The following is a 27,516-nucleotide window of genomic DNA, read 5'->3' as shown; positions in this document are numbered from 1 at the left end:
GTGTGTGTACAAAATACTAGATAAAATGTTATTTTATGCTTGATTTTAACACACACATTAAGTGTAAAATAGCAAAAAGGTGTTAATTAACTTGCACTCTCTATAACATTTACCTCAAAATTAATATTTTAACATTTGTAAAACCTGTATTTCTCTCTTTAAGTTGTATAATACATTTAAAGTATTGTGTCACCATACACAATATAGAATTCATTTCCTCAGTTTGACTTTTATCCTAAAGTATAATTTTATTCAAATTATATTCTGTTCCATTAATTTACAGAAGGGATGATGATCTTGCTTATATCTTTTGATGGCAGCCCTTTCCTTGGTTGACTTATTCTGCATATGTGGGCAAAATATATGTATATGTTTATCACAATAGTTGTAGTAATGATCTGTATTGATTTCTGTGAGGATGTGCTTTAGGAAGTGAGAAGCTCAAATACATGGAAATATTAGAAGCTTGTGATCTGAAAGTTAATTAAAAGTCTGACATGTAGCAAAGGAGGAAGAAATATGAAAGTAATAGCATATCTTCCACAAAGTCAGACAAAATTACACAGTCAGTTTGATAAGTTGGGAATTCATGCATCTCTTAAGAAGACTGTAGTGGGTATGTTACCAACCATATGTTATCCCACACTAAAAATATAACTCTGGGAACATATTATTAGTCATTTTAGACATTACAGTTACTCTTTTACTATTTTGTATCTCATAGTATGTTCTAGTGAATATGATATCCCATTTATAGAAGAGACACAATTTAAAAGATAAATTTATTTGCAAGTCCTCACAATAGACAAATATTTTTTAGACAAGTTGATTTGTTCTTTGAAATATCATATGTGTCTGCCATACTATTCAAGCATGTACAGTCTTGTAGTCAGAAATGAGTTTAAATAGTTAACTAGTTAGACATGTCAATAATATATAACAGCATATTAATAATATACCATGATTGTTATAAACAATGTTATATGTATTGTCTTTTATCTGTGTTAATCTCTTTTTTTCTCAGAATTGAAAGAAATTATTGGATTTATTATAATACTATATAGGCTGCTATAATTAGAATAGAACCAAATGACTACAAGATCTGCTATATTTTGCAGTTTATACGTTTTATAAGAAGCAAATGAGTGTTTATAATCTGAATATTATGTTTATACTAACTCCTTTTAATTTTGTTAAATAAGTTAGATATTTCATAAATCATAACTTTAAAAGTAGTAGAGTGATTCTAGATATATATATTTGTGGGTAGGTGGTAGTGTTTAAATAGGACTGCTAATCAAACCGACAGTTTTAAAGTCTACGGAGGAGGTGGGAAAGAACAGCGCATGTAGAGTGGTTTACAAATTAATTCTTTTTTTGTCTACTATTCTTGATAGAAAGTTTACAGTTAACAATCTCAATTATCTTATATGATTAAGCAGTTCATTAGCTATAATAATAGTTTTTCAGTACCATATTATTTACAAATGTATGAGGGATTATATGCAATATTTATTTTTTCCTATTTCAGTAGTATGGCCAAATTGAAATGCATATCAGGTAATATCAGTGGATTAAATAATTGTTGTAAAAGGGGTAGTTTATACACATTTTAAAAATCTCTAATTCCCAGGTTATCTTTTCTTGCAGGTAACACATTTGATAAAAGAAGACTTGGACATATTTAGTACTAAACACTATTCTTTACTGACTAGCTCTCATTATAAACAAAAGAAAAGATGGTGGCTATTTTCTGAAAAAAATATTTGCTTTTACCTAAAATCCCGAATGCATTTAGTGATAAAAAGGCATGTTTTGTTCAGTGACTTTAGAGATTCACAGGAAACTATACACTTTTTTAATGTCTATTGGACACCTGGATTGGGAATGCAAACAGTTAAACAACAGTTGGGGAAATAATGTGAATATCAAAGAGAAACATTATTTTTGCAGGTGACTTTAATTGTATTTTATCTGACAATGATACCAACAGTAGCTGTAAAAGGAAGATGCCTGCCTCAGTCATGGCTTTGATGGAGTTCACTGACCTATACTACAGAGATATAAAAGAGCTTTCAGTACCAGACTCACTCTTCTTTACGCGTTTCTCAAGCAGGCATGGGGCACAATCATGATCAGATACAGTACGTGTTTCAAACGAGATGACTAGTAGAATAGATAATGTTGAAGTAGTCTCTTACGCACTGCTGGATCATGACGGAATAACATCAGATACAGTACGTGTTTCAAACGAGATCACTAGTAGAATAGATAATGTTGAAGTAGTCTCTTACGCACTGCTGGATCATGACGGAATAACATCAGATACAGTACGTGTTTCAAACGAGTTCACTAGTAGAATAGATAATGTTGAAGTAGTCTCTTACGCACTGCTGGATCATGACGGAATAACATCAGATACAGTACGTGTTTCAAACGAGTTCACTAGTAGAATAGATAATGTTGAAGTAGTCTCTTACTCACTGCTGGATCATGACAGAATAACATCAGATACAGTACGTGTTTCAAATGAGATCACTAGTGGAATAGATAATGTTGAAGTAGTCTCTTATGCACTGCTGGATCATGACGGAATAACATCAGATACAGTATGTGTTTCAAACGAGATGACTAGTAGAATAGATAATGAAGTAGTCTCTTACGCACTGCTGGATCATGACGGAATAACATCAGATACAGTACGTGTTTCAAACGAGATCACTAGTAGAATAGATAATGTTGAAGTAGTCTCTTACACACTGCTGGATCATGACAGAATAACATCAGATACAGTACGTGTTTCAAACGAGATCACTAGTAGAATAGATAATGTTGAAGTAGTCTCTTACGCACTGCTGGATCATGACGGAATAACATCAGATACAGTACGTGTTTCAAACGAGATGACTAGTAGAATAGATAATGTTGAAGTAGTCTCTTACGCACTGCTGGATCATGACGGAATAACATCAGATACAGTACGTGTTTCAAACGAGATCACTAGTAGAATAGATAATGTTGAAGTAGTCTCTTACGCACTGCTGGATCATGACGGAATAACATCAGATACAGTATGGTTTCAAACGCGATGACTAGTAGAATAGATAATGTTGAAGTAGTCTCTTACACACTGCTGGATCATGACGGAATAACATCAGATACAGTACGTGTTTCAAACGAGATCACTAGTAGAATAGATAATGTTGAAGTAGTCTCTTACGCACTGCTGGATCATGACGGAATAACATCAGATACAGTACGTGTTTCAAACGAGTTCACTAGTAGAATAGATAATGTTGAAGTAGTCTCTTACGCACTGCTGGATCATGACGGAATAACATCAGATACAGTACGTGTTTCAAACGAGTTCACTAGTAGAATAGATAATGTTGAAGTAGTCTCTTACGCACTGTTGGATCATGACGGAATAACATCAGATACAGTACGTGTTTCAAACGAGTTCACTAGTAGAATAGATAATGTTGAAGTAGTCTCTTACTCACTGCTGGATCATGACAGAATAACATCAGATACAGTATGTGTTTCAAACGAGATGACTAGTAGAATAGATAATGTTGAAGTAGTCTCTTACGCACTGCTGGATCATGACAGAATAACATCAGATACAGTACGTGTTTCAAACGAGATCACTAGTAGAATAGATAATGTTGAAGTAGTCTCTTACTCACTGTTAGATCATGACGGAATAACATCAGATACAGTACGTGTTTCAAACGAGATCACTAGTAGAATAGATAATGTTGAAGTAGTCTCTTACGCACTGCTGGATCATGACGGAATAACATCAGATACAGTACGTGTTTCAAACGAGATCACTAGTAGAATAGATAATGTTAAAGTAGTCTCTTACTCACTGTTAGATCATGACGGAATAACATCAGATACAGTACGTGTTTCAAACGAGATCACTAGTAGAAAAGATAATGTTAAAGTAGTCTCTTACGCACTGCTGGATCATGACGGAATAACATCAGATACAGTACGTGTTTCAAACGAGATGACTAGTAGAATAGATAATGTTGAAGTAGTCTCTTACGCACTGCTGGATCATGACGGAATAACATCAGATACAGTACGTGTTTCAAACGAGATCACTAGTAGAATAGATAATGTTGAAGTAGTCTCTTACGCACTGCTGGATCATGACGGAATAACATCAGATACAGTACATGTTTCAAACGAGATCACTAGTAGAATAGATAATGTTGAAGTAGTCTCTTACGCACTGCTGGATCATGACGGAATAACATCAGATACAGTACGTGTTTCAAACGAGATCACTAGTAGAATAGATAATGTTGAAGTAGTCTCTTACGCACTGCTGGATCATGATGGAATAACATCAGATACAGTACGTGTTTCAAACGAGATCACTAGTAGAATAGATAATGTTAAAGTAGTCTCTTACGCACTGCTGGATCATGACGGAATAACATCAGATACAGTACGTGTTTCAAACGAGATGACTAGTAGAATAGATAATGTTGAAGTAGTCTCTTACGCACTGCTGGATCATGACGGAATAACATCAGATACAGTACGTGTTTCAAACGAGATCACTAGTAGAATAGATAATGTTGAAGTAGTCTCTTACGCACTGCTGGATCATGACGGAATAACATCAGATACAGTATGTGTTTCAAACGAGATGACTAGTAGAATAGATAATGTTGAAGTAGTCTCTTACTCACTGCTGGATCATGACAGAATAACATCAGATACAGTACGTGTTTCAAATGAGATCACTAGTGGAATAGATAATGTTGAAGTAGTCTCTTACGCACTGCTGGATCATGACGGAATAACATCAGATACAGTACGTGTTTCAAACGAGATGACTAGTAGAATAGATAATGTTGAAGTAGTCTCTTACGCACTGCTGGATCATGACAGAATAACATCAGATACAGTACGTGTTTCAAACGAGATCACTCGTAGAATAGATAATGTTGAAGTAGTCTCTTACGCACTGCTGGATCATGACGGAATAACATCAGATACAGTACGTGTTTCAAACGAGATGACTAGTAGAATAGATAATGTTGAAGTAGTCTCTTACGCACTGCTGGATCATGACGGAATAACATCAGATACAGTACGTGTTTCAAACGAGATGACTAGTAGAATAGATAATGTTGAAGTAGTCTCTTACGCACTGCTGGATCATGACGGAATAACATCAGATACAGTACGTGTTTCAAACGAGATCACTAGTAGAATAGATAATGTTGAAGTAGTCTCTTACGCACTGCTGGATCATGACGGAATAACATCAGATACAGTATGTGTTTCAAACGCGATGACTAGTAGAATAGATAATGTTGAAGTAGTCTCTTACACACTGCTGGATCATGACGGAATAACATCAGATACAGTACGTGTTTCAAACGAGATCACTAGTAGAATAGATAATGTTGAAGTAGTCTCTTACGCACTGCTGGATCATGACGGAATAACATCAGATACAGTACGTGTTTCAAACGAGTTCACTAGTAGAATAGATAATGTTGAAGTAGTCTCTTACGCACTGCTGGATCATGACGGAATAACATCAGATACAGTACGTGTTTCAAACGAGTTCACTAGTAGAATAGATAATGTTGAAGTAGTCTCTTACGCACTGTTGGATCATGACGGAATAACATCAGTACAGTACGTGTTTCAAACGAGTTCACTAGTAGAATAGATAATGTTGAAGTAGTCTCTTACTCACTGCTGGATCAATGACAGAATAACATCAGATACAGTATGTGTTTCAAACGAGATGACTAGTAGAATAGATAATGTTGAAGTAGTCTCTTACGCACTGCTGGATCATGACGGAATAACATCAGATACAGTACGTGTTTCAAACGAGATCACTAGTAGAATAGATAATGTTGAAGTAGTCTCTTACTCACTGTTAGATCATGACGGAATAACATCATATACAGTACGTGTTTCAAACGAGATCACTAGTAGAATAGATAATGTTGAAGTAGTCTCTTACGCACTGCTGGATCATGACGGAATAACATCAGATACAGCACGTGTTTCAAACGAGATCACTAGTAGAATAGATAATGTTAAAGTAGTCTCTTACTCACTGTTAGATCATGACGGAATAACATCAGATACAGTACGTGTTTCAAACGAGATCAATACTAGAATAGATAATGTTAAAGTAGTCTCTTACACACTGCTGGATCATGACGGAATAACATCAGATACAGTACGTGTTTCAAACGAGATGACTAGTAGAATAGATAATGTTGAAGTAGTCTCTTACGCACTGCTGGATCATGACGGAATAACATCAGATACAGTACGTGTTTCAAACGAGATCACTAGTAGAATAGATAATGTTGAAGTAGTCTCTTACGCACTGCTGGATCATGACGGAATAACATCAGATACAGTACGTGTTTCAAACGAGATCACTAGTAGAATAGATAATGTTGAAGTAGTCTCTTACGCACTGCTGGATCATGACGGAATAACATCAGATACAGTACGTGTTTCAAACGAGATCACAAGTAGAATAGATAATGTTGAAGTAGTCTCTTACGCACTGCTGGATCATGACGGAATAACATCAGATACAGTACATGTTTCAAACGAGATCACTAGTAGAATAGATAATGTTAAAGTAGTCTCTTACGCACTGCTGAATCATGACGGAATAACATCAGATACAGTACGTGTTTCAAACGAGATGACTAGTAGAATAGATAATGTTGAAGTAGTCTCTTACTCACTGCTGGATCATGACAGAATAACATCAGATACAGTATGTGTTTCAAACGAGATGACTAGTAGAATAGATAATGTTGAAGTAGTCTCTTACGCACTGCTGGATCATGACGGAATAACATCAGATACAGTACTTGTTTCAAATGAGATCACAAGTGGAATAGATAATGTTGAAGTAGTCTCTTACTCACTGCTGGATCATGACAGAATAACATCAGATACAGTATGTGTTTCAAACGAGATGACTAGTAGAATAGATAATGTTGAAGTAGTCTCTTACTCACTGTTGGATCATGACGGAATAACATCAGATACAGTACGTGTTTCAAACGAGATGACTAGTAGAATAGATAATGTTGAAGTAGTCTCTTACTCACTGCTGGATCATGACAGAATAACATCAGATACAGTATGTGTTTCAAACGAGATGACTAGTAGAATAGATAATGTTGAAGTAGTCTCTTACGCACTGCTGGATCATGACGGAATAACATCAGATACAGTACGTGTTTCAAATGAGATCACTAGTGGAATAGATAATGTTGAAGTAGTCTCTTACGCACTGCTGGATCATGATGGAATAACATCAGATACAGTATGTGTTTCAAACGAGATGACTAGTAGAATAGATAATGTTGAAGTAGTCTCTTATGCACTGCTGGATCATGACGGAATAACATCAGATACAGTACGTGTTTCAAACGAGATCAGTAGTAGAATAGATAATGTTAAAGTAGTCTCTTACGCACAGCTGGATCATGACGGAATAACATCAGATACAGTACGTGTTTCAAACGAGATCACTAGTAGAATAGATAATGTTGAAGTAGTCTCTTACGCACTGCTGGATCATGACGGAATAACATCAGATACAGTATGTGTTTCAAATGAGATCACTAGTAGAATAGATAATGTTGAAGTAGTCTCTTACGCACTGCTGGATCATGACGGAGTAACATCAGATACATTACGTGTTTCAAACGAGATCACTAGTAGAATAGATAATGTTGAAGTAGTCTCTTACGCACTGCTGGATCATGACGGAATAACATCAGAAACAGTACGTGTTTCAAACGAGATCACTAGTAGAATAGATAATGTTGAAGTAGTCTCTTACGCACTGCTGGATCATGACGGAATAACATCAGATACAGTACGTGTTTCAAATGAGATCACTAGTAGAATAGATAATGTTGAAGTAGTCTCCTACGCACTGCTGGATCATGACGGAATAACATCAGATACAGTACGTGTTTCAAACGAGATCACTAGTAGAATAGATAATGTTAAAGTAGTCTCTTACGCACTGCTGGATCATGACGGAATAACATCAGATACAGTACGTGTTTCAAATGAGATGACTAGTAGAATAGATAATGTTGAAGTAGTCTCTTACGCACTGCTGGATCATGACGGAATAACATCAGATACAGTACGTGTTTCAAACGAGATGACTAGTAGAATAGATAATGTTGAAGTAGTCTCTTACGCACTGCTGGATCATGACGGAATAACATCAGATACAGTACGTGTTTCAAACGAGTTCACTAGTAGAATAGATAATGTTGAAGTAGTCTCTTACTCACTGTTAGATCATGACGGAATAACATCAGATACAGTACGTGTTTCAAACGAGATCACTAGTAGAATAGATAATGTTGAAGTAGTCTCTTACGCACTGCTGGATCATGACGGAATAACATCAGATACAGTACGTGTTTCAAACGAGATCACTAGTAGAATAGATAATGTTAAAGTAGTCTCTTACTCACTGTTAGATCATGACGGAATAACATCAGATACAGTACGTGTTTCAAACAAAATCACTAGTAGAATAGATAATGTTAAAGTAGTCTCTTACGCACTGCTGGATCATGACGGAATAACATCAGATACAGTACGTGTTTCAAACGAGATGACTAGTAGAATAGATAATGTTGAAGTAGTCTCTTACGCACTGCTGGATCATGACGGAATAACATCAGATACAGTACGTGTTTCAAACGAGATCACTAGTAGAATAGATAATGTTGAAGTAGTCTCTTACGCACTGCTGGATCATGACGGAATAACATCAGATACAGTACGTGTTTCAAACGAGATCACTAGTAGAATAGATAATGTTGAAGTAGTCTCTTACGCACTGCTGGATCATGACGGAATAACATCAGATACAGTACGTGTTTCAAACGAGATCACTAGTAGAATAGATAATGTTAAAGTAGTCTCTTACGCACTGCTGGATCATGACGGAATAACGTCAGATACAGTACGTGTTTCAAACGAGATGACTAGTAGAATAGATAATGTTGAAGTAGTCTCTTACTCACTGCTGGATCATGACAGAATAACATCAGATACAGTATGTGTTTCAAACGAGATGACTAGTAGAATAGATAATGTTGAAGTAGTCTCTTACGCACTGCTGGATCATGACGGAATAACATCAGATACAGTACGTGTTTCAAATGAGATCACTAGTGGAATAGATAATGTTGAAGTAGTCTCTTACTCACTGCTGGATCATGACAGAATAACATCAGATACAGTATGTGTTTCAAACGAGATGACTAGTAGAATAGATAATGTTGAAGTAGTCTCTTACTCACTGTTGGATCATGACGGAATAACATCAGATACAGTACGTGTTTCAAACGAGATGACTAGTAGAATAGATAATGTTGAAGTAGTCTCTTACTCACTGCTGGATCATGACAGAATAACATCAGATACAGTATGTGTTTCAAACGAGATGACTAGTAGAATAGATAATGTTGAAGAAGTCTCTTACGCACTGCTGGATCATGACGGAATAACATCAGATACAGTACGTGTTTCAAATGAGATCACTAGTGGAATAGATAATGTTGAAGTAGTCTCTTACGCACTGCTGGATCATGATGGAATAACATCAGATACAGTATGTGTTTCAAACGAGATGACTAGTAGAATAGATAATGTTGAAGTAGTCTCTTATGCACTGCTGGATCATGACGGAATAACATCAGATACAGTACGTGCTTCAAACGAGATCAGTAGTAGAATAGATAATGTTAAAGTAGCCTCTTATGCACTGCTGGATCATGACGGAATAACATCAGATACAGTACGTGTTTCAAACGAGATCACTAGTACAATAGATAATGTTGAAGTAGTCTCTTACGCACTGCTGGATCATGACGGAATAACATCAGATACAGTACGTGTTTCAAACGAGATCACTAGTAGAATAGATAATGTTGAAGTAGTCTCTTACGCACTGCTGGATCATGACGGAATAACATCAGATACAGTATGTGTTTCAAATGAGATCACTAGTAGAATAGATAATGTTGAAGTAGTCTCGTATGCACTGCTGGATCATGACGGAGTAACATCAGATACATTACGTGTTTCAAACGAGATCACTAGTAGAATAGATAATTTTGAAGTAGTCTCTTACGCACTGCTGGATCATGACGGAATAACATCAGATACAGTACGTGTTTCAAACGAGATCACTAGTAGAATAGATAATGTTGAAGTAGTCTCTTACGCACTGCTGGATCATGACGGAATAACATCAGATACAGTACGTGTTTCAAACGAGATCACTAGTAGAATAGATAATGTTGAAGTAGTCTCTTACGCACTGCTGGATCATGACGGAATAACATCAGATACAGTACGTGTTTCAAACGAGATCACTAGTAGAATAGATAATGTTAAAGTAGTCTCTTACGCACTGCTGGATCATCACGGAATAACATCAGATACAGTACGTGTTTCAAATGAGATGACTAGTAGAATAGATAATGTTGAAGTAGTCTCTTACGCACTGCTGGATCATGACGGAATAACATCAGATACAGTATGTGTTTCAAACGAGATGACTAGTAGAATAGATAATGTTGAAGTAGTCTCTTACGCACTGCTGGATCATGACGGAATAACATCAGATACAGTACGTGTTTCAAACGAGTTCACTAGTAGAATAGATAATGCTGAAGTAGTCTCTTACGCACTGTTGGATCATGACGGAATAACATCAGATACAGTACGTGTTTCAAACGAGTTCACTAGTAGAATAGATAATGTTGAAGTAGTCTCTTACTCACTGCTGGATCATGACAGAATAACATCAGATACAGTATGTGTTTCAAACGAGATGACTAGTAGAATAGATAATGTTGAAGTAGTCTCTTACGCACTGCTGGATCATGACGGAATAACATCAGATACAGTACGTGTTTCAAACGAGATCACTAGTAGAATAGATAATGTTGAAGTAGTCTCTTACTCACTGTTAGATCATGACGGAATAACATCAGATACAGTACGTGTTTCAAACGAGATCACTAGTAGAATAGATAATGTTGAAGTAGTCTCTTACGCACTGCTGGATCATGACGGAATAACATCAGATACAGTACGTGTTTCAAACGAGATCACTAGTAGAATAGATAATGTTAAAGTAGTCTCTTACTCACTTTTAGATCATGACGGAATAACATCAGATACAGTACGTTTTTCAAACGAGATCACTAGTAGAATAGATAATGTTAAAGTAGTCTCTTACGCACTGCTGGATCATGACGGAATAACATCAGATACAGTACGTGTTTCAAACGAGATGACTAGTAGAATAGATAATGTTGAAGTAGTCTCTTACGCACTGCTGGATCATGACGGAATAACATCAGATACAGTACGTGTTTCAAACGAGATCACTAGTAGAATAGATAATGTTGAAGTAGTCTCTTACGCACTGCTGGATCATGACGGAATAACATCAGATACAGTACGTGTTTCAAACGAGATCACTAGTAGAATAGATAATGTTGAAGTAGTCTCTTACGCACTGCTGGATCATGACGGAATAACATCAGATACAGCACGTGTTTCAAACGAGATCACTAGTAGAATAGATAATGTTGAAGTAGTCTCTTACGCACTGCTGGATCATGACGGAATAACATCAGATACAGTACGTGTTTCAAACGAGATCACTAGTAGAATAGATAATGTTAAAGTAGTCTCTTACGCACTGCTGGATCATGACGGAATAACATCAGATACAGTACGTGTTTCAAACGAGATGACTAGTAGAATAGATAATGTTGAAGTAGTCTCTTACGCACTGCTGAATCATGACGGAATAACATCAGATACAGTACATGTTTCAAATGAGATCACTAGTAGAATAGATAATGTTGAAGTAGTCTCTTACGCACTGCTGGATCATGACGGAGTAACATCAGATACAGTACGTGTTTCAAACGAGATCACTAGTAGAATAGATAATGTTGAAGTAGTCTCTTACGCACTGCTGGATCATGATGGAATAACATCAGATACAGTACGTGTTTCAAACGAGATCACTAGTAGAATAGATAATGTTGAAGTAGTCTCTTACGCACTGCTGGATCATGACGGAATAACATCAGATACAGTACGTGTTTCAAACGAGATCACTAGTAGAATAGATAATGTTGAAGTAGTCTCTTACGCACTGCTGGATCATGACGGAATAACATCAGATACAGTACGTGTTTCAAACGAGATCACTAGTAGAATAGATAATGTTAAAGTAGTCTCTTACGCACTGCTGGATCATGACGGAATAACATCAGATACAGTACGTGTTTCAAATGAGATGACTAGTAGAATAGATAATGTTGAAGTAGTCTCTTACGCACTGCTGTATCATGACGGAATAACATCAGATACAGTACGTGTTTCAAACGAGATGACTAGTAGAATAGATAATGTTGAAGTAGTCTCTTACGCACTGCTGGATCATGACGGAATAACATCAGATACAGTACATGTTTCAAACGAGATGACTAGTTGAATAGATAATGTTGAAGTAGTCTCTTACGCACTGCTGGATCATGACGGAATAACATCAGATACAGTACGTGTTTCAAACGAGATCACTAGTAGAATAGATAATGTTAAAGTAGTCTCTTACGCACTGCTGGATCATGACGGAATAACATCAGATACAGTACGTGTTTCAAACGAGATGACTAGTAGAATAGATAATGTTGAAGTAGTCTCTTACGCACTGCTGGATCATGACGGAATAACATCAGATACAGTACGTGTTTCAAACGAGATCACTAATAGAATAGATAATGTTAAAGTAGTCTCTTACGCACTGCTGGATCATGACGGAATAACATCAGATACAGTACGTGTTTCAAACGAGATCACTAGTAGAATAGATAATGTTGAAGTAGTCTCTTACTCACTGTTAGATCATGACGGAATAACATTTGAAGGTATATTAAATTCTAGTAATAACATCTCAAGTAATAGGAGTTCTGCATATATAACTAACATGAAAGAAAGGGGTTGGGAGGGTAGCCTAATGGTTAAGGTATTTGCCTTACAAACACAAGGTGCAGGGTTTGAGTCTCACAAGGGATAATTGGCTAGGCTTCCAATGGCTCGAAAGGGCAGTTAGCTTAGTACTAACCTATGAACCTGTTAAGGAGTTCTTTAATAAAAAATTCAAACTTTTATTGGAAGTAATAATACAGGTAACACATCAGAGATTTTTGTATGTGACTCTTTAAAAGCATAACTTTTTTGGCAAAATTACAAGCTGGTATGCACAGAAAAAGAAACAACGGGGACAAAGAACTGATAGATTTACAGGAGAAAATTGATAAGTTAAAATTAATCAAAAAGGAAATAACTTAGAAGAAATAAACAGCTTAAACAGTAAATATTTAGAAATTTTACAACATAAAACAGTGGTAAATTTAGAAAAGATTTTATTTATTTATTTATTTTATTTTACATTTTTGACCAGGATAGTCCGACTGGATATATGCCCATTTTCAGCAGAGGCCAGGGGAGAAAAGCTCCAAGGTTAACAATAAAAAACACAGAGACAATTTAGAAAAAGTAGCTGCATACATTAATTTGCGCATTAATAACAACGGTAGTTACAGTAGTAACATACATACAGTAGTAACATACATACAGTAGATACATACATACAGTAGTTACATACATACAGTAGTAACATACATACAGTAGAGACATACATACAGTAGTAACATACATACAGTAGATACATACATACAGTAGTTACATACATACAGTAGATACATACATACAGTAGTTACATACATACAGTAATAACGTACATACAGTAGTAACATACATGCAGTAGTTACATACAGTAGTAACATACATACAGTAAATACATACATACAGTAGTTACATACATACAGTAGTAACATACATACAGTAGATACATACATACAGTAGTTACATACATACAGTAGTAACATACATACAGTAGATACATACATACAGTAGTAACATACCTACAGTAGATACATACATACAGTAGTTACATACATACAGTAGTATCATACATACCGTAGATACATACATACAGTAGTTACATACATACAGTAGTAACATATATACAGTAGATACATACATACAGTAGTTACATACATAGAGTACATACATGCATACAGTAGTTACATGCATACAGTAGTAACATACATACATTAGATACATACATACAGTAGTTACATACATACAGTAGTAACATACATACAGTAGATACATACATACAGTAGTTACATTGCTTGCAGAGGTTAAATTACATACATATTCAGACTTGATCAGTTACAAATACTGGGTAGAAAGATTTTGTATCTTGACATTCTGGCTAAAGCAGATAATAGAGGTGCCCTTCCTGTTACAGGGCCATACTCACTAAGAATGGGGAAAGGACTAGCCCTATTTGGTATGAAACTAGTATATTTAGGATGGGACATGAAGTAGTGATGTAGAGAGAAATCCTAGTTGGGTCTAGCGCATGGGCATAAACAGTTTGATTTGAGGTGACTCTTTAGTTTGTTTTTAAATATGGCTAAGGATGGTTATAATGTCAGGTCTGTTGGTAGACAGTTCCATGTCCAACAGAGTTGGCAAGTAGTGAGTCACCAGCAGAGTGGTTTGCTTTGACTGTTTGAACCCATAGTCTGGTGGAGGATCAGAGAGGGCGATTGTTGTTGTAGGGGGGTGATTATATGTTTTAATGCTGGAGTTTTTTCTGGGCAGTAAAGAACTTTATTTGTTACTACAAGTTGATTGAACTGTAAGATTAAAATAACTAGTTATTCTATAAATCCTAAATCCATCCATAAGTTTGCTACTAGAAGAAAAATGATTGTTAAATCTAACCACATCAAAGAATTATACTCCTCTAGTAGTAAAAAAGAATGTTACTGAAATAGAAGATAGTCTGGATGTTTTCAGGTCTCATCTTAATAAGATTAATCAACACAAAGCGACAATGGCTACACAACATCTAAATAAAACATTTATACAAAATATACTGAACATAAACTGTCAGAAGATCAAATAAAAATAATTGACAAGCCTATATTAATGCCTGAACTCAAAATTCAAATTAATAAATTAACACCCAATAAGGGACCTGAAAATTACAGTATAATACCAGAACTACACAAAATGATGACTAAGGATGCTTAAGTATTTTACTAGAGGTATTTTCAATAGTTAAAGGACTTACAAAGGTGCCACCATCCTGGATATACACTCTAATATCCCCAAGTTTAAAGCCTGACAAGGACTCAACACAATGTTCTTCATATATACTAATTTCATTATTAAATGCAGACTATAAAATATTTATATCAATTTATGCCTCTAGAATAAAACAATTTCTTCCAGTCTTGATAAACAGTGATCCGACTGGGTTTATAATGAACAGGAACAACCATGATAGTTTAAGAGAATACTATCAATAAGTGATTATACTAATAATTCAATAAAAAAGCTAACTTTGGTTAGTCTGATATTAATAGTGCATTTGATTCAGTTAACTAGGAGCGCTTATTATTAATACTGGAATAATGTAATTTTTCAAACAATTTCTTACAATTAATCAAACTTGTCTATGAAAACTCCTTTGTATACAATAAGCTAGTCTCATTTCCTTCCCAATCAATCACGCTTACTAAAGGTACTAAACAGGGTTGTCCCTTGTCCCCATTGTTTTTTGCTGTAGTTATGTAACCTTTTGCAAATTATATAAGATCAAATAAAAACATCGAAGTTATAGTAATAAATAATGATTTAATCTCCAAAATACAGCTATTTACAGATGACATCCTATTACGTTCCCACAAGATTGATGTTGTTATAGCTTGTGAAACATGATTAAAGAACAATGACTGGAAACCAGTTCTGCCAGGGTATAAATGTTTTTACTGTAACAGACATTCTAACAAAAAATCAGGTGGAGGTGTTATGATAGGAATTAAAGATAGCTATTGTCCATATTCAGGCTTGTATTTGGGCCTAGTGTTTGTGGAGGCTGTATCTGAGCACATATTCAGGGACATCTTGGTTTAGCCAAAGCCATCAGGCATTTCAGTGAGAGAGCATTGTTTAAGGTCATTGGCTGACTGAGGTCACCTGGACTACAGCTTTGACTAAGCACCTCATTGATTCTTTTGAGCTTTTTTTCTTCATAAAAGTTGTCTCAGGTTTCAATTTTCTGTTACCTAAGAAGTTAAGTTGTGAGTGTTTCTTCCATTTCACACTGAGCTAATCGAAGGAAGGACACTGAGCAAACTCGGATCTATAATATATAATATTAAGCATCCTGTTTTTTTGCTTATTTTGTTTGAGTTATTTATAGCACTTTGTGTACTGTATATTTTTCTAGCTAGTTTCACTGTGTGTGAGGTATTAACTGGAAATTATCCACTTTTATTAAGCATTTGTTGGGTTGTTTGTTTCTTATAACTTGTTTGCAGTTAAACACTTTCTCTAGAGGCTCCTTTAGCTGTTTAAAACTTTCATTTAAAGGCTCACTGCTGCTTTTCTGCTGTGAGAAACATTTCTGCAGTTTGTTTCCCACTTCCTCCCTATTGGTATGTTGTTCTTATAGTTGGTGGCTTTGCAGTTGCCCGCCCCTACTGTAAATTTGATCTGGGACCCTCTTTCCAGTCTAGTGTCATTACCTCATTCTACCTAATACAGGGAGAAAATTTGAGAAGGCCAATCAGCTTAATTTCTGCTGGGGACTTAAAGAAACAGACTGGAATAATATTGATTCAACAACGTTAGTAAAGAAATTATTCACAGAGTATATTCAGGAACAACAAATGCTTCAAATTGTAAAACAAACCTACCAGGGAACAGAATATACTAGATATTGTTTGTGTTCCTAAAGAAATTACTGTAACTTTAAGTCAAGTTTTACCACCACTGATGTGCAGTGATCAAGGGGTCATAAAGGTTAATTTGTTGCTAGATAATTCTGTCAAACTGAAATCTAAGCCAATGCACAGAAGGTTAATTACAGATTATAGGGAAGCAAAAACATTGCTATATAAAACTAACTGGAGTGAGGTGTTCAGTGGAAAAACTGCAGATGGAATATGGAAAGTTTTGAAAGAGAAATAGTTTGAGTGCAAAAAGTCAAAACATGTTTAACATCAGGATCTAGGCATGTAACATCAGGGGGGTATATTTCCATAAGAACAAGATACCTGATTAAGGTGAGAGACAAAAAATATAAGAAATGGAAGAGAGGTTGAACTACAACTTTGAAAACTGAAATAAACAATCTGGACAAACAGATTAAGCATAGTGTTAGACAAGATCAAGAAAATTTTGAAGAAAATTGATATAAAGATATTGAGCATAATAGGAAACCTTTTTATAGATACATAAGATGTGGAAGGAGTAAAGATACACAAACTTGATAAAGTGTGTGCAGATTCTAAAATTTATTCTCAGACACAACAGATTATAGATATATTTATAAAATCTTATATAAAACAGTTTGGCTTCACAAAAGGGGTGGTAAGTTGTCCTAGTGACATCCAGGTAACCCCTGATACTGGAATCAAATTATATTATATTGAAAAAGAACTGTGCAAACTGGATACAAACAAAGCGCAGGGAGGAGACGGAATAAGTAACAATGATTTGAGAACACTTAAGCAAGAACTTATACTGCCATTACATCCGTTATTCACTAGGTCATATAAATATGGGGAGATTCCTCAGGACTGGAGACATGCACTTATTAAACCTGTCTTTAAGGGAAAGTGGAGTAGGACAAACCCAGAGTCATATAGACCCTTAAGTCTACTTTCATGTTGTGGAAAAATAATGGAGAAGGTATTGTCAGAACTGGATAGGTTGGGACTTGAACCCATATATCAGCATGCATATGTTGAAAATAGATATATTACCACCTGTAACATGATGTTCTATAACAATATAATAACAGTTATGAATGAAAAAATGTGCTGTGATGTGATTTATATAGATTTAACTTCAGCATTTGACAGGGTCATGCACAAAACACTGATCAATAAATTAGTACAACTAGGTATTAATGTACTGTTGATAAGATGGATAGCTGCATGGCTTACAAATAGGACATGGCAAGTATCACACGCCAACTGGACAGGTGAAATCCTTGGTTACAGTCAAGGTGTCCCACAGAGCTCTGTACTAGGCCCTTACTTGTTTATATTGTATATTTCAGACCTTACTTTTTCATCTGAGGTCTTCTACAGTCTATATGCTGATGACCTGAAATTGGGGTAAACTGATGACAAGTGTTACAGATAAGGCATATCTGCAAAATAATTTGACTAAATTGACCATTTGGGCACAGGAGAATAATATATTGATAAATACATCAAAAACTAAGCATATGAGATTTGGGATACATAAACTGAAAGGTGAGTATTTAATACAGCACACAGTGATTGAAACTGTAGACTCATTTAAGGACCTGGGTATATGGGTAGATTCAGCTTTGAGTTTTTCTAATCATATCAACCAATTGGCTAATGATAGTTATAGAGCTACAGGTTGTATAAAAAGATTTATAAAGTCTAGGAAATCAAACATAATAAAGTCATTGTTTGTTAGTTACATTAGACCCAAACTTGAGTACGGAATAATAATAATATGGGAACCCTATAGGAAAACAAGCATGAATAAACTGGAAAGAGTACAGCGGAAATATACCAAGGGCATCCATGGATGTGAAAATCTAAGTTATTATGAAAGACTAAAATATCTGAACTTGTACAGTGTCTCTTACAGATATTTAAGAGGAGATCTTATTCAGGTATATAGGGCATTTAGGGACAACTACCTATGGGAATGTTTGGGGTTATCAAAAAGTACTAGAGAATCATCAGATAAACTATGTAGAATATTCTAGAGGAATGAGAAGTATACTAATTGGTTCTCTGGCAGAGTAGCTGATGCTTGTAACAGACTACCAAATTACATTAAAGCAAGTACTAGTTTAGATATTTTTAAGAACAGCCTGGACATTTATTATGGGAACAAGTGTTTTGGCATATTGGCAAGGTTGAAGGGCTTTAATGCCCGTGCTAGAACCATTTGTATGTATGTATTTATGTATGTATGTATGTATTAACTTTGATTGCAATTCTTCTGTTATTGCAGTATTCTAAGTAATAAAAATATTCCAGAAGAAATCAGGAAACAGTTTTAATGAGAATAAGACTAAAGTTGTTGTTGTGTCTTTCAGCTTTTCCCGATTAGGGGTCGCCACAGCAGAACTCCAGTCTGCTAATGATTGGCAGTAAATTTTTACATGCCGAGTTGCCGGCCCTGACACACAACCTTTAAAGAAGGTACACCCATTCACGCATGTCTCAACACAGAAGATGCTCTAGCTGAGAATCGAACAGGACGTCTTACTGTGAGGCGACAACACTACTGCAGCACCACCACTACAGTACAACCTGTTAATTATAATCTATTAATGCAATAGATACGAAATTACATAAATACATTGTGAAAGATGGTAAAATCAGTTGCTTAGGGATAATCATGACTCATAATATTAAAGATATAGCATCCCTTAATTATAATAATAAAGTAAATTCCATAAAACAAACTATTAATAAATGGAATACATTTTTTCACTATGGAAGAGAGACTCTCCTTAATTAAAATGATTACCCTTCCTAAAATTATATATATAATACAATCTGTATCCCTTCTACTCCCAAAAAAATAAAAAGAAGTATAAATCTTTGCTTCTGAGATTTTTATGGTTTCCCAATAAGCCTGGCTTTAAACCATCACATTAGAGATTGGACATTGGGTGATATTGTTTTTTCAGATTTAGAATTATATTCATTATCGTCAATTGTTAAGACAATAATTTCTTGGGGAAATAATAATTATAATGCCAAATGGAAAGATTGTTATGAAAGTATTTGGTGTAACTTCAATATTTTAACAAAATGATATCATACTAAAATAGCTACTAATAAATGTCATCGGTTAGTAAAAGACTATTTAGTTAACTCTTATTATATTAATACAATAATCTTCATCTTTTCCTGGTTAGGGGTCGCCACAGCAGAATTCCGGTCTGCTAATGATTGGCAGTAGATTTTTATGGTGCTGAGGTGCCAGTCCAATGCCCAACCTTCAAGAAAGGCACGCCCATTCACGCATGTCTTTTGAATGCCACTCGACCGCGGGGAGGACATGCAGACTCCACACAGAAGGTGCTCCAGCTGAGAATCGAATGGGAGAACCTCTTGCTGTGAGGCGACAATGCTACCGCTGCACCACCATGTCTTATATATTAATACAATAATAATCTCCTTTAAAATTTTCATTTTTCAGGAACCCTGAATATAAAGCATGGATTTTCTTTGCATTACCAGCCGCCTACACTCAAAATAGTTTCAATACATTTAATTTAAGAATCATGCCTACATTTAAAGACAAAAACCTGATATACTGGTATCAATTACTAGACAATGGAAAGTTACAAAATGTTGAACATATCATTTGAGTTAAGCAAAGATGTATGGTTAGAAATTCAGAACTGTAGACAATTGATTGAACATAAGATTAATCTAATGCAACCAATAGCTAGAAATTCTTTCCCCACATTCATCGAGTTGCTCATTATTCTAATGCACCAGAATATAATTGAAAAGGGACTTCTATCTACAATATATAAGGTACTTAATAAATTGACAGTATGTCACAAAGAAAGCTATTTGGATTATTTAGACTTTGTAATAATAACTCCTCAAGATCCTGTAGATGATAAAAACTAAAACTCCAGTCTTCAGAACAAACTTCTTTATCACTAAGGGGGAGGATATTCTCTTGGAATTGCTTACATAGAACATTTATCACACCACATAAAGCTGTATTGATGTTTAATAAAGACATAAGATGCTGGAGATGTAAACTAAATGTTAAAGCTGACTGGCACCATATGATTGCATAAAACTTAAAACATATTGGGATAATATGAACTCTCTCTTACAGTCTGTTTTGAATGATACATTTATGCTGACCAAATGTCTTATTTTATTTAATACACCTATTCCCACTTGTGTCACAAAAATAAAATACCCTCTTTTATGGAGTATCTTAACATTAGCAAGAAAAGTCATCATCAAGAACTGGAGGAATCAGACGACTCCTGCTGTGAAGGAATTTGTACACTTAGCCTGTCTAACTGCAGTCTGTTATCTTGCACTTATCATGATCAAGACAAGAACATCTAGAATCACCTCTTCATATAATATATGGTTGAAATTCAAAGAACTGCTGGATAAACAGACTTTAATACTTAGTAATCCAAAAAGCAAAATCTCTCCACTCGACTAAATAACAAACAAAAAAGAGAAAACAAAATAAAATAAAAACAGAAGGTGGCACTGTTGCTATGAAATTTTGGGATATTTTTATTTCATTGTTTAGAATGCATCATTGAAATGTAACAACATTTTTAAAGTATATATATATATATATATTATATTATATTATATATTGTTTTTAAAAAAAAAACATTTTAAATAAATTTATATAATTACAAGATATTAAAATGAATGAATGATTTAATAAGTTGTTGATTTTAAACGAAAAATGAATTGTTTTATCATTAATAATTAATTAACTAGGTGGAACATGATTTGCTTACTGAATTTGAAATAAAAGGTTTTTATTGGGTTTTAGTTTGGGAAGTTGTATAAAAGACAAATGAGATGAAATGGTTTTTATCTGATGAAGTCCATGCTTATTGGGACGAAAACGCAATTGTAATTGAAGGCGTTCATAACGTTATTGGTGTGTGGAATCGTAATAAAAGAAGTGGCAGTACTTTCTCTCCTTGGTTTTCTCTTTTTTGTTTGTTTGAGACTTTAATACTTAACTAACAACTACTCATCACATTTCTTTTTCTGTTTAAAAAGCTTTGTTTTATAGTATACACCATTGTAAATAGTTATTTAGTTGTTTATTATTGTTCTTTTATAAATGTATAGTTGTTTTATAATATTTATATTATCATATATTAATGTTTTGTTTTAAAATTTTTCAATAAAAACAATTAATAAAAAAGAAATGTAGATAGCTCATCTAAACAATTCAGATTGATACAGGTACCTTGAAATTCATCTCCTGCTAGAATGATTTTCAATGCAACAACAGACAGACAAATATAATAAAGTGTGTTATTCTTCTGAATAAATATCTTATATGGGGCCATTTTGTTGTACAAAGTTCTCGCTAGAATGCAGGGATTGTCAAAGAAGATTTGTTGTATCAGTGCTGTATATTTTCACATATGTACTTAACTGTGGTGGTGGTGCTGTGGTAGCGTTGTCGCCTCACAGTAAGATGTTGTCCTGTTCGATTCTCAGCGAAAGCGTCTTCTGTGTGGAGACGTGTGAATGGGTGTACCTTCGTTGAAGGTTGTGCATCAGAGCTGGCAACTCGGTACGTAAAAAATCTACTGCCAATCATTAGCAGACCGGAGTTCCGCTGTGGTGACTCCTAACTGGTAAAAGCCGAAATATACAACAACAACAACAACTTAAGTCATATCAATTTGCTTTTATAGCAATGTTTGTGATTGTTTGTATTAGTGTAAGGTATGCAATCGCAAATGATCATTATAATTTCTCTGTAATCTACTGATTTGCCAGTCCATTGTTTATGCATCATTTTGGTTGCTTGTTTGATGTAAATGATGTAGTGTTTTTTTGTAAGTCAGATATGTTACATTCATGTAGTAATGCTGCTTGTAATTTCTTTAAAAAGAAGCTTGACCACTATCATTTCAGATGTTAGTAACTTAGAAAGTTCTTCTGTTCTTTGTATGACTGTAGATAGAAGTTATTGTCCCTTTTTACATTTCTTCCTTTGATTTGTATTTGCACTTGCATTTTGTCTTGGTGAAATAAAAATTTGACTGGAATAAATTGTGGTTTTGTGAAGGACATGTATAATGTATAATGTATAGGTATTGACCTGAAGTCCTTTATCCACAAAAGATAAGCTTTAATCTAAGTTCAGAGTACTGATGATCCAGTTAGAGTACTGATGATCCAGTTAGAGTGCTGATGATCCAGTTAGAGATTTCTCTTTCTTCATTTAAGACATAACATATATATTGCTTCTTCATGGTCTGCTCTCAAAGTCACACTTTTCTGTGAGACACTGTTTAATGTAACATCTTGAGGGCTATGAATCTTGAAGATAAATTCCTCATTTATAATAGTTGTGTTTGGTTCTGAACGGTAAAAGATTCTAATATCGCTTTCTAAAAGCTGCTTTCTTTATTTTCATTTTGAAGTTATGTATTACGTAGTTGCATCAAAAGGACAGTTACCATGAGGTAGAAACTCTTTGCTTAGAAATGCCTGCATGGTCTGCCTTTAATATATAATGTCTTTTGGCTTTTCCTGGTTAGGGGTTGCCACAGCAGAACTCCAGTCCACTCATGATTGGCAGCAGTGGATTTTTACTGTGCCGAGTTGCCAGCCCGACATCCAACCTTCAAAGAAGGCACACCCATTCATGCTCACACCTACCTGCATGTCTTTAACGTCATTTGACCACGGGGAGGACATGCAGACTCTGCACAGAAGGCACTCCAGCTGAGAATCGAACGGGAGAACCTCTTGCTGTGAGGCAACAATGCTACTGCTGCACCACCATGGCATATGGTCTGCCTTTAATGCCAGTTGAAATTCCCAGCATGGCCCATCTTGAAACCTTTAGGTTGGAAGCATCAGTCTGATCAATCTATCATTGACCGGGAGCATACATTTTGGGCTTGCCCTCATTTACGTAATTTTTGGTCACAGTTTTTAGATTAAATAGTGCAAATGTATCCTGCCACCTGATTAGATGAATGGCACCTGTAGTATATGGTATCTTACTAGGCAATGGAAAACATCCTCCCCTCCAAAGATAACTGAATGTTTGGAGATTTTACAGGAAATATTTCCAGCTGAGTTAATGATATCCAGGAGGAGGAGTTGGAAGATAGGTTTATGACTAAATGAAACTCACATTTTACCTGGTTTGTGTCTCAGTCTATATATTGTTATCATGGTTTTATTCTAGTCTAGGGACTGGGAGGTGATCACTTCTCAAGCTATCAGCACTCTCTCCTTACCTTCCCACAATATTGTTTCTTAATAACGTTAGGTACATTTAGTAGTAGTAATGGGTATCTACCTCTTGCCTTAGTAACCTAACCTATTACAGCTCTGCCACCTATAAATAGTTCCATATTTATAGTTAGTCTTATATTTGTATATTGACTTTTAACTGTAGATTGTAATAGTACCCTACTGTATTAGTAGTGAAGCTTACAAGTAATTTTTTAGTGTTTTTATAGTTCATTTTTTCCTCAATAAAGAGTCAAAACCTTTATTATGATTATGAAATCCAAATCACTGCTTCATACCAAATTTATTTGTGAAAAACACATCTGTGTATGACCAAATTATTTTTATTTATGTATTTATTTAATTATATAAGCAAAATAAACTTTCATGGATTCTTCTCAACCAGATACTGCATTGTAAATACAAGTATAACTGTCATGCATGTGAACAGTCTAGAGTACTTAAACAATTGGTGCATTCAACATCTGAAGTACATTGAGTTCAGTTATGTGTGAATATTTGATTATGTGATATAATTAGTAAATAAATAAGTACAAGCAAAGATTGATTACTAGTTTGTTGAAATTTCTTCAGATGCTTATCCACTCTGATTTAATGCTTGCTTTTAAGGATTCTCACCTGCATTTCATAATTTGTATTTAATATACATCACTTATGATTTTCCAGTGAAAACTTCCTTATCTGTGAGGAAATTAAGGCATTAGTGGAAGAGAATCTACTGATTAAAATGCAGATTAGTTTAATTTTTTTTCTGCACAGAATCAAGTATTAAAGAAAACAGACTGAAGCGCTTACTGTACAAAGAATAGGACCTATTTTGATATTACGTATAAGATATATTAAAACATTGTAAGGTACTTTCAATTTCCATTGATTTTTTTTTTTGTGATATAGCAAGACCAGGAATTTGTCAGATTCTTTGGTATTTTGAATTTGTTGGATCAGTTCGGTAGGTCAGTTTTATTTCTGGGAAGTATGAATGCAAAAAGATACTCTACAACAGTTCTGTCACTCTCATATATGCTGAAACCTGTCAAGTAAAAATGCAAAACACTGAAAACCACATACAGTGACAGCAGTATTAGTTGTTGTTGTGTCTTTCGGCTTTTCCCGGTTAGGGGTCGCCACAGCGGAACTCCGGTCCGCTAATGATTGGCAGTAGATTTTTACATGCCGAGTTGCCAGCCCTGATGCACAACCTTCAACGAAGGTATGCCCATTCACGCATGTCTCCCCACAGAAGATGCTCTAGCTGAGAATCAAATAGGACGTCTTACTGTGAGGTGACAATGCTACCGCAGCATGACAGCAGTATTAGTACAGTTACTAAAATTTGGAATATGAATATGTCTTGCTGTGCAGAGAGCTCAAAGACATGTACTCTACATGCCTGATGATATACAAGTCAGCTAACCAGGGCTGCGGTATAACAGATACTACTGTTGAAATGTGCTTAATATTCACATGAATAATCATAATAATATAACTGATAGAACATTTTGGTGTGTACTTAAACTGCCACAGAAATTATTTAAATAAGGTATTGATAGTTAATAGCACAGTACAGTGTGTTAATGTAGAACTATCAGCTCTTAACTTGAGAATGGCATGTAGGGAATACTCCATAAGGATGGTCTGCTTTCAGTTCGGTGTTGGTAGCTTGAGGAGTGCTCCCGAATGATTATCCATGCTATTCTATTCCCTTTGAGGTATGGTCACCAGCTCATGCAAATTCATGGTTAAGTTACTAAGGAGCAGACTGTACCTGTGATGTTCTGACTGACCTCCAGAGTAAACATCAAGCTACAGAAGTTCAGAGAGACTCTGATATCACACAGGGAATACTGGTGGCAGTCCGTCAGCCTAATGATATCTCATTATATCACACAGGGAATGCTGGTGGCAGTCCGTCAGCCTAATGATATCTCATTATATCACACAGGGAATGCTGGTGGCAGTCCCTCAGCCTAATGATATCTCATTATATCACACAGGGAATGCTGGTGGCAGTCCCTCAGCCTAACGATATCTCATTATATCACACAGGGATTGCTGGTAGCAGTCCCTCAGCCTAAAAATATCTCATTATATCACATAAGGAATGCTGGTGGCAGTCTCTCAGCCTAACAATATCTCATTATATCACACACAGAATGTTGGTGGCAGTGGCTTATTCTAATGATATCACATTATATCACATAAGGAAAACTGGTCTGGATTTATGTCTGTCAGATCGATATGGCTCAGCAGTAGATCATCTCAACCTTCTAACAATGGTACATTTTATGTCCATGCTACACATTCCCTGGGATTCAGCAAGCTCTGCACATAGTGCAGGAATAGTGCAAGAGCTGCTTCAGGCAATATGGCCAACGAGCAATCCAGGAACGAGCTCCCGGGAAATGCATGAGTGCTCCTACACTATTCCTGCATGGACACCACTGCTATATGCTAATTACTCCATTTGCTGGTGAAAACCATGCAAATGAGGTGAATTAGCAATCCAGGAAGCAGGCAGGCATCTGTGCAGGAATAGTGTAACCTGCAGAAATGTATTCAGTTACTAACCAAATACGTTTCTGCAAATTACAAATTGAAGGCAAGACAGCTCCAAAGAAAGCATGTATTCAATGTAGTAGACATGCCAGTTGCCAAATATATGGCCATTGGCATGGGAAATAGTTGCAAAATTATAAAAAATAACATTTTTTTGACCTATTTCGGCCATTTAAGTGTAGGTCAGTGGTGCACAAATGGGATTGGCCCGAAAAGAAGAAAAAAAGTTGGAAATAAGCTTTTAAACCCAAATCAGCATTTTGTCATGATAGTCAATGGCATACATAAGAAAGCAATACCAGGGAATAGTGGTTGCTAAGGGGGAAGGCTCAGTGTGAGTGTGGTTACTATGAAGTAGCATTCTGTTTTATGCAAATGAGGGGACTGATACTGAATCACAGAATTCCATTCACTGTTAGCTTGCACCCAACCATGTAGGTGCAGCAACACCATGGTATAAGTATAAGAGGTAAATGACCTCATAAGGAGGAGTGTCTTGCATGTTGTAAGCTTATTGGAGCTCTGTGGCCCATGTTTGCCCTTAGCTAAGCACAGATAAGGAAGGGTGTGTGTTTGAGGCTGCCTAGCAGTGTCTACATTGCCTAAACAGTTGTGCATACTGTGTACCAGGTTTTAAACAAAAAAAAAAAAAACAGGAAATAGCAGCTCTGTTCACATCTGAGAACTGGGTATGCGC

Source organism: Protopterus annectens, chromosome 15.part0, assembly GCF_019279795.1.
Source record: "Protopterus annectens isolate FY-2018-M chromosome 15.part0, PAN1.0, whole genome shotgun sequence".
Classification (NCBI taxonomy): domain Eukaryota; kingdom Metazoa; phylum Chordata; order Ceratodontiformes; family Protopteridae; genus Protopterus; species Protopterus annectens.
Note: the sequence above shows the minus strand (reverse complement) of the source record.